Genomic DNA, 14052 nt, shown 5'->3' with positions numbered 1-14052 from the left:
CCCAGGGAACAGTTTATTTATGTGATGAGAAATGCTACATTTATCATCATTTGATATCTCATGGAAACTTTCATGTATGTAATCTGTTATCCTTCGCAAAAGTTTTCAGGGGAGGGCTGCCTTGTTCCTCCCTCCACGGTAGGATACTTTGCTGCAATCCAGGGAGCCTGCATCATGGCGGAACACTGCTGGTACCCCGCTGCGTCCAGCAAATCTGTGTTTTAAGCAGAGACCCCCCCCCGGCTCTCCGTCTTGGTTTAAAATACCAGCAGAGACTCCCCCCCTCCTGCCCCCCCTCACCACGCTGTCCTCTGATCCTCTCTGCAAGGGCACAGCGAGCAGACTCTTCTGGGATGTCAGGAATGGCAGGAGACTCTGTATTTGCCCTGTGCACTGCATGGGGATTATTGTCTACAATTTGTTGCAGTTGTATCATTTTCTTCACTATGCTAACAGTGGCTACCTTGTTATTTTTTTTTTTTTTTTCATTCTGTAAACACCTCGGCCTTGGCCCCACCTCAAGAAATGCTGCGGAAAGACTATTGCAGATTAGAAAGAGGAAAAAAAAACAAAACCAAGAGATGACATGTTTCGCGAGCTCATGAACACTTCAGTGGCCGCATAGACAGAGCATAGAGCATCGCGGCTCACCTTGTCCCAGAACATGGACATGGACACTCGCAGAGAAATGATGGAGCATGATCACAGTACCATGCAGGAGATGCTGCGAATCATGCGGGACCAGGCAGACATGTTGCGGAGGCTTGTGGAGTTTCAGGAGGAGTGGAGGAAGGACAAAGTCACGCTGCAGCCCCTCCATAATGCTCCTCGACTGAGGGCTTTGATGCCCGCCCCCAGCCGGTCTCTGAGGAGACTGGCCAGGCTGCAGTATGTGCTCGCCTCCACTCCAGTGGAGGTGAGCAGAAAGCAGTGGCAGCCACGCAGACAGCTGGCCAGCAAGCTACCACTCTACCCCTTGAGACAGTGAATGAACACTCCCCTCCTTCCCCCATGACTTGAATGTTAAGAAATAAAGTTAAGCATCATTTCAACACGTTTCTTTATTAACTCATATCTTGTTCTGGAGGGATTTGGCGGGTACAGATATCGATTGGGGGGGGGGGGGGGGTTTCACCAAAGGCAAACATACAGGAACAGAAATCAGTCCTGCATCTCATTGCAGAACCTGGTTTTCAAAGCTTCCCTAATGCAAAGCACTCTGCAGTTCACTCTCAGTGTACTGCTGGCATCTGGCTGCTCATAATTGGCAGCCAGTCTTTCTGCCTCCACAGCCCAACGCTGGGGGAACCTCTCACCCTTTGCTTCACACACATTATGAAGAACACAGCACACAGATATCGCAGTAGTGAGGTTCTTCTCAGTCATGTCCAGCCTAGTGAGGAGACTCCTCCATCTACCCTTGAAACGCCCAAAGGCACATTCTACAACCATTCTGCAACTACTTAACCTGTTATTAAAACACTCCTTGTCACTGTCAAGGTGACTGGTGTATAGCTTCATTAGCCAAGGGAGCAAGGGGTAAGCAGGATCCCCCAGAATCACTATGGGCATTTCCACACCCCCAATTTGAATTTTTTGGTCTGGGAAAAAAGTGCCCACCTGCATATTAGAGAACAGCCCCGAATTACAAAATATGCACGTGTCATGCACCTTCCCAGACCACCCCACATAGATGTCGGTGAAACGACCCCGGTGATCCACAAGCCACTTCTAGACCATGGAAAAGTAACCCTTGCAGTTTAAGTACTGTGGCAAGGTGGGCCTGTTTTGCCCCGTGGGTCTGCGCTCCTTATGGCTATGCTGGTGGTGTGGCTGGGTGGGAGCAGCGGGGGGGGGGGCCCGGTCCTGCCCTCTACCTGGGCCCCGACTCAGGGACCCTGCGAGGAGTAGCCTCAAACAGCTTAGTCCAAGGGGCTACTACCTTCCCTGGGTCGCTCTTCTGTAGCCCCCCCGGCTTGTGGTTCTCCTTCAGGCTCTCCTCCGGTCTTGGTTGCACAGGCTCCTTCTTACCTCCCGTGGCTGGGTGCTCTCGCCACACCCACACTAGCTCCTCCACCGGCTCCACACCTTGCAGCAGCTCTGCTCCGCTCCTCTACTGACTCCACACCTTGTAGCAGCTCTACTCAACTCCCTCTCAGCTGCCCCCATCTGCCTGACTGGGAGGCTTTTAACTGCTGGGGCAAGTTCCTTGATTGGCCCCAGCTGGCCTGATTGGCCTAATTGGCCTAATTGTCCTGGAGTGGCCGCAGCTGGCCTCACCCTGGAGGGAACAAATATTTGCTAAGCCTGGGGCTGATATATATGCCTTCCAGCACCCTCCTATAGCCGTCAGGGCTGGCCCTGTCACAGTACTCAGTTGCTAGGTGGGCAGGAGCTAAAATAGGGATGTGCGTCCCATCAATGGCCCCCTCGCAGTTTGGGAACCCCCATCGTGGCAATCCCCTCCACTATGTCCTGCATGTTTCCCAAAGTCACTGTCCTTCTTAGAAGAAGTCTATTTAATGGCCCTGCACACTTGAATCACGGCGGTGCCCACTGTAGATTTACCAACTCCGAATTGATTCCCAACCGAGCGGTAACAGTCGGGGGTTGCCAGCTTCCAGAGAGCTATGGCGACTCTCTTCTCCACCGTCAGAGCTTGTCTCAAGCAAGTGTTCACGCGCTTCAGAGACAGTGCCAGCTCTGAGCACAGTTCCAGGAAAGTTGCCTTTCGCATACAAAAGTTTTGCAGCCACTGATCATCATCCCACAGCTGCATAACAATGCAGTCCCACCAGTCTGTGCTTGTTTCCTTGTGCAACAGAACCGGTGCTCCACGGAATGCAGATGATTCTTTACAGCCTGCAGCAATTGGGAATTGTTCTGCTCGATGGCTTGTAGCAGGGCAGTCTCAGTGGCATAGGTGTAGTATCTGCTTCGGCTTCTTGCTCTACTTCGAAAATACTCAATGATAAGCTGCAATGTATTTGTCACGCTCACAATAATAGTGCAGAGTTGAGCTGGCTCCATGTCTGCAGCAATGGCAAGCGCGGGGAGTAAAAAAACGGCATGAAAATCCTTTTCCTGTTTGTTTGGGGGGAGAAGAAGAGAGGGGAGGAAACAGCGTTGCATCATGGGACGATGACACTCGTCCCAACAGCCACTGTGGCTAGTTGCACTGTGGGATAGCTACCCACATTGCACTGCTTTGCAATTCAAATTAAGGCTGGTCAGTGTGAATGCAGGAGACCTGTGCAAACAGTGTAGTGTGAACACGCTGCTGCGACTTCTAAAAATCGACTGCTGAAAGTCGACTTAAAGTAAGTCGACTTCACTTGGCAGTGTAGACATGGCCTGAGGCCTTGTCTGCACTCAGAAAATAAGGCTACGGCTACACTGACGGCAGCAAAGTCACCGCCATTAGATCGACTTCTCTGGATCGACTGAGCAGTCAGTGAAGACCTGCTCAGTGGATCCAGAAATCGACGTATTAAGACCACCTTCTCAAGTGGCGTAGCACTACATCGACGGGTTCCCTTCGGTGCAGTGCAGTGAAGACGGCATGCAGAACAGAAGCAGAGAAATCGACGGGAGTTACGCAAGTTTTTTGTGTAGCTTGCGTAACTCCAGTTGACTGCTGCCGAATCTCCGAGGATAAGTGTAGACAAGCCCTAGGTCGATAGAAACAGGTCAACTTACAGCCACTGCAGTAATTACAGCGACAGCTGATGTCCACAGGACCCTCCTGGGGTCCGTGGGGAGCGTCCTCACCAGGAGCAATTCCACTGACCTAAGAGGGACAGTGTGGGGAGCTGAGAGCCCCCTCACAGGCTGGCTCCTGGCAGGCTGCCCCCCCATTTCCCAATCCCCACTGGGAGCTGGGGGAAGGGGACAGGGGCTTCCCCCCTCCCCATTCTCAGAGGAAAGCAGACCTGCGGGTCTCACCGCTGGGGAGTGGGGTCTAGCTGCCCCAACTTCTTGCGCCCTCCCCCCACTGGGAGCCAGCAGCCTTGTCAATTTCATGGCTGCCCGGCTTCTCCCCTCCCCACTCGCACCCCGGATCCAGCTGCCCGCAGCTTCTCCCTTCCCCGCTCAACCAGGAGCTGGAAACTCGGATACACTGCAGCCGCCCACAGCTTCTCCCCTTCCTGCTCGCAGCTTGGAGCCAGGAGCCAGGATGCAGCCACCCCCGGCTTCTCCCTTTCCCGCTTGCAGCTGGGATCCAGCCGCCCACAGCTTCTCCCTTTCCCGCTTGCAGCAGGGAGCCAGCATCCAGCCGCCCACGGCTTCTTCCCTCCGGGCTGGCAGCTGGGAGCGGGAGGCGCCTGCTCAGGCTTGCAGCAGCTCAGGCCTGGGCTTTTTTTTTTATCAAATTGTCAAGAAGGACAGCCCCACCACAATGTCCACATTGACACTGCATCACCCTAACTGAGCCGACAGCAGCCCTACACCTCTCCTCCAGGTGCTTTTATTTTGTTGAAAAGAACAGGGCAGTTTTGTGGGCGGGGTGGGGGTGATTGCAGTGTGTACACCAGTACTGTTTTGTCCACAACACTCTCTAGTGTAGCCCAGTCCTGAGTGTAGAAAATACACGTCTATTAGAAGGGGGAAAGTAACCCAGCCTTAACTTGGGAAAATGCTGCAAACAGTATTCACAAGCATGAAACCAGGAGCAAAAGACCCACCCCAGAGTATGTTGGGTAGTTTCCTTTTGCCTTAGGTTCTTAAGTCCAGCAACCAGAAGTGCCTTTAATTTGCCCCTCCCTTCACAGCACCCCACTCACAGGTGTTGTCCATAGGCACTGCAGATCCAGAGTTCAGAGGTGCAGCTGCAGAGTTCACTTCCCACCCTGGCTGGGCGAAGAGGGGAAAAAAGGCACCTTGCTCATTCTGCTGTCCAGCTCCTCTGCCAGCCGCCTGGCCAGTAGCTCGCTGCTCCGCTGGCTGCCCTGCTAGCCACTCACTGCTCCACTCTGCCGGCCGTCCTTTCTGCCATTCCACTGGCCGCCCTGCCGGTTGTCACCGATGCACACTGTCACGTTCTGCTGCCACCTGCTTCTCTACTGTGACCTCTTGAGTGATTTTCAGCTCTCAGTGATTCTCAGCTCTGAGTGGGGAAACTTCATTGCTGAAGCAGGCTGGGCAGAAATGCTGTCCCATCACAAGTGATTTCAACTCTAGTGATCATTAAACAAAACAGAAGACGCCTAATGGAGCCTTAATTAGCTCTATCTTTGAAAGGGGGGGGGGGGTGAGTAAATCATGCCGAGGAATTTTAGGCAGGGACACCTATCCCCTCCCCACCCCCTATCCCTTTCACTGGGGGCTGCATCCCCCTCCCCACCCCATCATCATTTTTAAAAAATCATTCCTTTAGATTTTTTTGTGGATAATATTTACCATTTTCCCCATCAGCTCTATGATCAAGGCATTTCAACAACATTCTCTGAAAATGCAGATAATGGTTTTAAAGCATTCTTAGCAATTTTTTATTAGCCTTTGTTGGAGAAAAAGACTACTAAGACCAGTCAGACAAAACTAATAAGTGTGATTGGAACCAATAAGCATGGTGGATTAAAAATGTATATCTGTATATTACTATATTTGACAAAATAATTTCCCTAGTTTGAGGTGCCTCCTTGATCAATTTGCTTGTAAGTAGTCAAAAATTCCCCATCTCTTAAAATATGTACACAAATTTGCATGGATTTGTGTTACGGCAGACAAAAAAATGTTTTACGATTTTATATATCTCAACCAGCTATGGCTACAACTATTTAAGAATGGAATGTTATAAATAATTAGCCTTTCATAATTTTAAACAAACTACCAGGTCTAGGACTTCACATAGAATATTTTTTAAGCCAGAAGTTTTTTAATTTATTCCTAAAAGGTCTGTAAGCAAAAGTGCCACCTAAACCCTAACATGACTAGCTCTATCATTAGAGGGAAAAAGCTAAAGATATATAGTACACCACTGACTAAAGCCCCATTCAGGCAAATACTTAAACATACATTTAAGTCCCGCTAATTTCAAAGAACTATCGATGAAGTGTGCATAAAATTGGGAGACTTAAGGTGCTTTCTTAGGGGCAAGGACAAAAATCAGAACACAACATTCAGTGCTCACTGGTGTCCTGACTTCAGAGCTAACTAACACTTGGGGTGTTTACACTGCCGGCGGCAAAGTCGCCACCGTCAGATTGACTTATCTGGATCGATTGAGCGATCTGGATCGATTGAGCGGTCAGTGTAGACCCGCTCAATTGATCAGGAAGCTGACATACTAAAACCACCTCCTCAAGTGGCATAGTGCTGCGTCGACGGGAACACAGTTCCCGTTGGCACAGTGCAGTGAAGACGGCGTGCAGAAGAGAAGCACAGCAGTCAACGGGAGTTACACAAGCTACTTTGTGTAGCTTGCGTAACTCCCGCCAACTGGTGCCGAATTGCCGGGTAAATGTAGACCAAGCCTTGGTTTATAGTAATGTCAATAGTAGTACCAATGCATTAATGAGGCTTCCACTTATATTGTAAGGAATATAAAGTACTAAAAATATTTAAGAGGTAGTTATGCTTTTGTTTTTATTAAAAAGACTTTTTAATAACAATCACTTGTTTCAATTTTAAGTTTAGCAAAGGAAGACCAGTATGAGGTCATTCAGCTTCTTGTAACAGGTTCGTTGAACTTTGGATGATATAAGCAAAGAGAGAAGCCATCTTTGACATCTATCACTAGACAGATACAAGGAAACAGAGCTCTTGCAAGCTGAGAAAGATGGATCTTTCAATCAAAGGGGCAGTTTGAAGTCCCTGGGAACTGAATATAGGTGAGAGAAATATCTTAAAGCCTGTATCTTGCTAGATTAAGTTTTAGACTTTTAGATCTGTGTTTTCAGCTTTATTTGCTTGTAACCCTTTCTAACTTTCTTCCTTTTACTTGGCATCACTTAACACATGTCCTATTGTTAGTAAAAGTAAAACAGCTATATTATAAACCGACTGAGTGCTGTGCTTAAAGGGAAGGGTGCATTTACCTCAGTTAAGTTAATAAAGCTGTGATGTACTTTTGTGTCTTTAGAGCAGTGGCTCTCAACCTTCCCAGACTACCGTACCCCTTTAAGGAGTCTGACTAGTCTTGCATACCCCCAAGTTTCACCTCACTTAAAAACTACTTGCTTACAAAATCAGACATAAAAATACAAAAGTGTCACAGCACACTGTTACAGGAAAATTGCTTACATTCTCATTTTTACCATATCATTATAAAATAAAGGAAGGGAAAGGGAAGGAATTGGTTTAGAAACTCATAGTGTGTTAAACAGTGAACTATATGTACCTAATATGAAGGAAGAAAGACTTTACACACATCCTTATGTCTTTGTATTCTAGCTTAAGCAAAACTGCTGGGACCCTCTCCATTTCTGTATCTTGTATAGTACCAAACACATAGTGGTAATTTAATTTCAGACAATTTGTTAAAGATTTTAGGATATAGAGTCAGAAGCAATTGACTCAAGGGGATCCAATACTCAGGCAAGTGCCTGTTCAGAGAAGCATCTTTTCATTGTAAACTTAAATGAGGCTTTTTCAATGGGACTGGCCACAGGAGTCAAGTTACAACCATACGTTTTTGGAGAGCTCAGGCCTAAATAAGCGGAGGTAGTTATTTATAGCAGGTACGCTAGTGACATTTATCATAAGGTTGCAAACATTTCCATTCCAACCCCTGTTTTATTCACTCTCACCTTCCGAAAACTCCACCCTTTCAAGAAGAAGTTTTCCATGCTTGAACTTTACCTGGAGTCACTTTATCCCCCCAAAGCTGGGCAGAGGTATTTCAGACATGTTGAGAGTGGGAAAAGAGTAAGACAAAAAGAAGCAGCACTTTGCCCATTGTCAAAACATGGTATTTTTAAAAAGGTTTCAGCCCAGCAATGACTGGCTTGGAATAGAAAGAAAATTAGGCATCATTGCGATAGAAGTGCTTTGGAGTAGCCCAAATTCACTGTGGTTTGACTTAGCAGTAATGACCCTTTGAAGAGAGCAAAAAACTCCAATCCCTTTGCACACTGCACGTGAAGTATGAAGCTAAGGAGGACCATGCTGTGGATGTGTGTAGGTAATTTAGCTGCATGTGTATGGGCTCAGTGGATGAGGCAGGACTCCATCGGCATTCTTGCTTCAATCTCTCCACTTTTTAGGCAAAAGTTGCTCACTGCTCAGGTTAGTAGAAATTGGGATCTGCTTTTGAGGTTTCCTGCACATTCAGCATTAAAGAACTCTCCTTCTTCCCCCCCCCCCCCCCACACACACACACACACACAAATTTTGAGCAGGGTGGATTTATTTAAATCAAAGCAATTTTAAATCACAGATTTTGATCATGTTTTGCTTTGGTACTTACTTATTTTCCTAAAAAACAGTTTATTCTCATTGGTTGGTAATCATTAAAACTTTTTCAAGCAAATATAGCTTTTACTCTATATTTAGTGCTTCTTTTTGCTAACCAGGAGGATATAGTGTATCTATACAAATTTATTTAAGCAGTTATATAGTTTAAAGTACCTTTATTCACGTTGTTAATTTTTACATTTTTATTATGTTAGAAAATGCTGAATATTGAATTTCTTATTTACTAGATGATTAATTTTTTACTTGTGATTTTGTGTCAAGCTCAATTTGGATGGAAATTCAAATCAATTAAAAAGGCATAAAAATAGCATTTAACAGTGAAGGGAATATCTCGTCTTATTCAACATAAGAACATAAGAATGGCCAATGGTCCATCTAGCCCAGTATCCTGTCTTCCAATAGTGGCTAGTGCCAAGTGCTTCAGCGGGAATGAACAGAATAGATAATCATCAAGTGATCCATCCCCTGTCACCCATTCAAGAATGATCTCTCCACGCAGCCTGGATCTATAGTTTTCCTTGGCTGAAATGATAGTGACCATACCTGAGTTTAAGTGTGGGTAGGCTAAAAAGGGGGAAGGGAAATGCCTCTAGTATAACTCAGAGCAACATGGAGACTCTTTGAAGGGAAGCAAGTCCTCCCACTTCAAAATGAAGTCAGATAGAGCATTCCTAGCTGCTAATGCCCAATGTGGACCATTGCATCAAAGTCCAGAGACTGTTGTATTGATTCATACTAGAAGTCCCCTAACCAAACATGACAACCTTCAGAGCCTGCAGCTCAGTAAACAATCCACTTATTATGCTTTTGAGCAATTTATGATATAAACTCAAAATGCAACTTCGCTACTTTCCTTCATTTAAAAAAATCTATTTATTTCAACATATAAAAATGCACACACCCAAAGCTCTAGGAACATTCATATTTTTAAAAGAGCAATACAAACTGAGGCAATACTAATGTACTTCTCACCCACAAAAACGCAGACCCTCCTCATCTCATTCAACTCTCCCCTGAAAAAGTCTGGGTAAATAGACTGACTATGCGGCATGACTTGAAGCTTTTACCAATACAAGTAGTAAGGTCACATAAACCACTCCTGCCCTCTTCGCCAGTTCATTTTAAATATGCTTCTTAGTCAAGTGGTAACAGATATAAGAACCAGGATACCAGTTAATATTAATTAATAATAAATCTATTTTAGTGCAACTGCAATCTGAAAGATTAGGAAGACTGGAAACAGAAATCCCTTTAAAAAAAAGTCACATGCCAGATACAAAGACAGCAGCTGTACAAGCTTCCCCTACATTGCCTGTCATGACCCAGAAGACCCTTTTTCTGCTCAGACTATAGACACTGGTACTAATTGTGATCCTCTCCTTTGCAGGGATACCTGTCCACTAAGAACTGGACTGAGGTCAACAATCCATTTCACACAGCCACTGAAGACCAATCAGATTGTTAGTATTGGCAGAACTAATAAGGCAGAGGACAGCTCCGTTTACCATGACCACTCATGCTAGCCATCAGACCAAGAGAAACTTTGTGAGAGCAAAATTTCAACATACTCTTCCAGAAAACAGGGTTGGCAGCTACTAGCACCCTGCAATGAGCATTCAGTCTTGCCTGGATCCCTGATTTTGCGTCACATAACCCTATTCCATTACTTTGTGAACAGCTGTTCTGTCAATGTCAGACATCTTATCAAACACACCAGTATAGACTATACCTTTGTCTGCAAGGACCACAGCACCAGAGTCTAAACATCTTTCTCTTGAAAGCAAATATTAAACATTGAAACAGGTTTGACTTTCACAAGACTATACAAATCCAAGGTGTTTGTCTCAAATAAACCACAAGCTGTTTAGAAGACGTTAAACTCGCAGTACAGCCTATTAATAACATTGATCAAATAGGAGAAGAAAAATGTAATGTATGGTAGTGTTGTTAAGCAAATACAATGCTTTACAAGCGTGGATTTGGCAGAATAGGATCCCTCTCCCAAGTAGCTCGCAGAGTGAAGGCACTCGTGGTTACAACACTAGCTGGCAGAGAAAGCAGACTGATAGGTGGAATAGCTGAACACCATGTACAACAGGAGGCTTTCAGAAATGTAAAAGAAGGCGGAAAGATTAATATATGTATTACCCCTTTTGACCTGAGAGGCCAGCCAAAAATTCATGTCTAGTATGGTGTTCTAGTTAGGAGGGGAAATTGGTGATAGTCAGGTATTTCTTTGATGCAGTTTTGTTTGTTTACCAAGAATGAACAAACTCATGCCTCTCTCAACACAGACATAATCCAGTAGCAGGAAACAGCATCTTTTGCTGACAGCACCAACAACAGTCTTTTCAGCCTACACCCATTCCTGACCCAACATACACTCCCCAGTCTTCTTCCAGGGTCATGCACCTTGCTTTCAGCTGTTCTTGTCCTGCTCTCTGGTTCTTTGTGGTTTGTCCATTAACAACCCACCACAACCATTACCCAAGCAATATTCAGCAAAGCCCCTCCCCTGTTCAGTCCAAAGCTGGTGGGTGAGTTCACATACCCCTTTGGTCCTGTCTTAGATGGGGACTTGTGATTAACTTATTCTTACAGTTATGGTAATTGGAGAGTATGTTCACACTCATCAATCTCAACATGGTTTTTGATCCATGCGGTCTCCAGTACTTTTCAGCATAACATGTTGATATGCAGATTGTAACATGTGGATACTCATCAGTTTCCTGATCAGCAGTTACAGCTACTGTCACACCCTGCCAGTAGTAGGAATAGCTTGTGGAGCTATATGTAACATGTACCACAGAAGCTGAGATTTTGCAACAGAAGGATCACCTTTTTAAGTTTAAAACAGCGCACCTTCATAATTTTTAGTACAATATATTTCATTTCACAGCATAATGAAGCAGTGTGAAAAGAAATAAATGTATAAATAGTTAAACTCCTCTCTCATTTTACTGTGACAGTTCTCAAGTGAGAAGAGAGTTGAACGAGTAATTTATGGTGAATAATTCACTCAGTGTATGAAGTGCCACATGCCTGTGCTTGGACTCATGTATTTTTAAATGCCATCAAGGGACAGTTGTTCCAAGAGGCTAGAGTCTAAGTACCCCCAGCCACTGAAGGGTTGTACTTCATTCTGGTGAAAATTATCACCTACTTGATGTATTACAAACATTAATCCCTTCACCAGCCCTTTGAAGCAAGTAGCTAAATTTCCCATTTTACAAGAGAGGAAATTAAGTAGTTTAAGTAAGGTCATGATAAATTCTTGTCAAATCTGAGATTAGGTCACTGAACACAGCGCCTCATGTTACGGAGCTGTCCATTCTTCCTCATGACTGGGGCAGGGTCACTATTTGTTCAGAGTCAGCTCAAGAGCAGACATCCACCTGCAAGATAGTTTGGAGCAACCCGAAGGCCATCAGAAGTAGATTGGGAAACATTGCCCTCCTATAGCCATGAACTGGTTTGAAGTCAATTCCCTTCTTAACCCCGCATCTAGCTTTCCCACAAAAAACCACCCACACACCCACAAAATACACCCATGGGGGTCGGGGGAACCTGTGGTTACAGTTTTCATATGCACCAGAAGCCAAATCCGGTTAACTGGACAGAGGTGGTGGGAATAGGATAGTGAACAACGTGTGGCCTTTTAGGCTGGCTCAAATGACAGGATTTTAAAACTAGCAATTAGCTTGCACTTTTGAGTATTCCACAAGGCAGAGGGCTATGCATTTACTTGTTAAAAAAACCTCTCATGTTAGCCCTGACATTTCTAGGTCCCTCTAAAAAGAGAGTATTTAAAAGAATGCTATAGAATCACGTATAGATACATAGATTCCAAAGCCGGAAGGGACCACTGTGATCATCTAGTCTGACCTCCTGCATAACCTAGGCCTTAGAACGTCCCCAGAATAATTCCTAGAGCAGATATTTTAGAAAAAAAAAGCTTCCAATCTTGAATCCATCATGACCCTGGATAAGTTGTTCCAAGGGTTAATTACCCTCACTGTTAAAAATTTACACCTTATTTTCAGTTTGAAATGGTGAAGTATCTGACACATAGATCTGGCAAAGTTGAATTTAACCCTTGAGGAAGAAAGGGGGGCGGGGGAAGAGACTTCCAAAGCTTCAGTAAGTCCTGTAAATAACTTCAAACATCAGTAATATGTTATTCCAGTTTCCGTGCCTTGTATTTTATACTCCTCCCACCCCCCAAAAAAAGTTTTCTTATGAAGACCACGAAAGACTAAACTTTGAATGTAATTTAAACTTCGAAAGCTATTAAAAAGTTATGATTTAGCCTAGATAAAAGCAAGAGCAATGACTTAGCATTTTTAATTATTCCAGGAACTATGATCTTCCATACGAGGCCTCATGAGTTGCAAGCAGCACAAAAGTGCAAGTTAAAGCACTTAAATAGACCTTTACAACGAGATACTAGTAGTTTAAGTCTTAAATTTCAAGAATCTGGTGAGAAGTCTCCTTTGCATTCGAGAATTCAGATATTTTATTCCAGGATTCCCTTTTCTCCCACCGAGTTTCAAAATCATGTCTCAACAATTAACTACCAAATGCTGTCCCTGGAGCTAGGCTAACATGTCAGAGGCTAGTATTAAAAAATATATATATATATTGCAAGTGAAGATAGTCATGTTGATTTCAGACTCAAATTAGAAAGAAACAGAACACTGACTTTAGAAACAGATGTGTTATAGAGTGTAAAGGACAGACCCTGGAGGTCATAAGAATGCTACATGCTACAAAACAAAGCTATTTTAGTACAATATTTATAAAGAGCTGAAAAAGCAAAACAATCTTTGTCCTTTGCAATAAGGCTAGAATATTGAAGGGATGTTCATGCTTCTTTGATAGGTATGATAGGACCTCCCAAATTAGAGACTTTCCCTTTTGCTTACTAAATTCCCTAGCTCCAGAATCCTCATGGATTAATTTTGTCATCTATTATATATTTTTTTCAGAGAAGTATTTCTGAATTTCCTGGTCCCTGAACTTTCAGTGAAGATTTTTTTTAAAGCAGTATTCCCACTGCAACTATTCCAAAGAATTAGTTCAATGTCCATCCTAGTACTTTGTTTTACTAAAGACAAAAGTTTGATGGATATTGTTTTGGGTCAAAAGGCCCTGCAGATCCATTAAATGACTAGTTTGAATATTAGTGGCGGCACCCACAATGTGCTTTCATACATTGCAAAGTACTTCCAGCTGCTGTACACTGCCCACTTAGACAAGCAATGATGGGACTACTATTTTTAACTGAGTTACTTAAAACATTGGCAATGCACTGTAAACCAAGTACAGTTTTGATGATACCAGTAACTGCCTCTGCAAATTATCCATTTTAAAAGAAAAGAGAAGTATTTTTTAAATATTCTGGAAGGATTTAACACTCCCATTATTTCATGTTAATCCATTTTTAAAGTCAAGTTACCAAAACAACTTGATCAGTTTGATATGTATAAGGAAGTTGTTCTCTTTGCCAAGAACTGTCATGTACCACATTGGTATCACTAAGTTAATATACTTTACTTATGCACACCTAAAAGAAGTGGTGTTTACAAATGAAGCAACAACTGAACTTTTACCATGCCTACAAGTAACAGAAGAAGT

Source organism: Emydura macquarii, unplaced genomic scaffold (assembly GCF_026122565.2).
Source record: "Emydura macquarii macquarii isolate MOO-44397 ecotype Brisbane River unplaced genomic scaffold, CSIRO-AGI_Emac_v2 contig_212, whole genome shotgun sequence".
Classification (NCBI taxonomy): domain Eukaryota; kingdom Metazoa; phylum Chordata; order Testudines; family Chelidae; genus Emydura; species Emydura macquarii.
Note: the sequence above shows the minus strand (reverse complement) of the source record.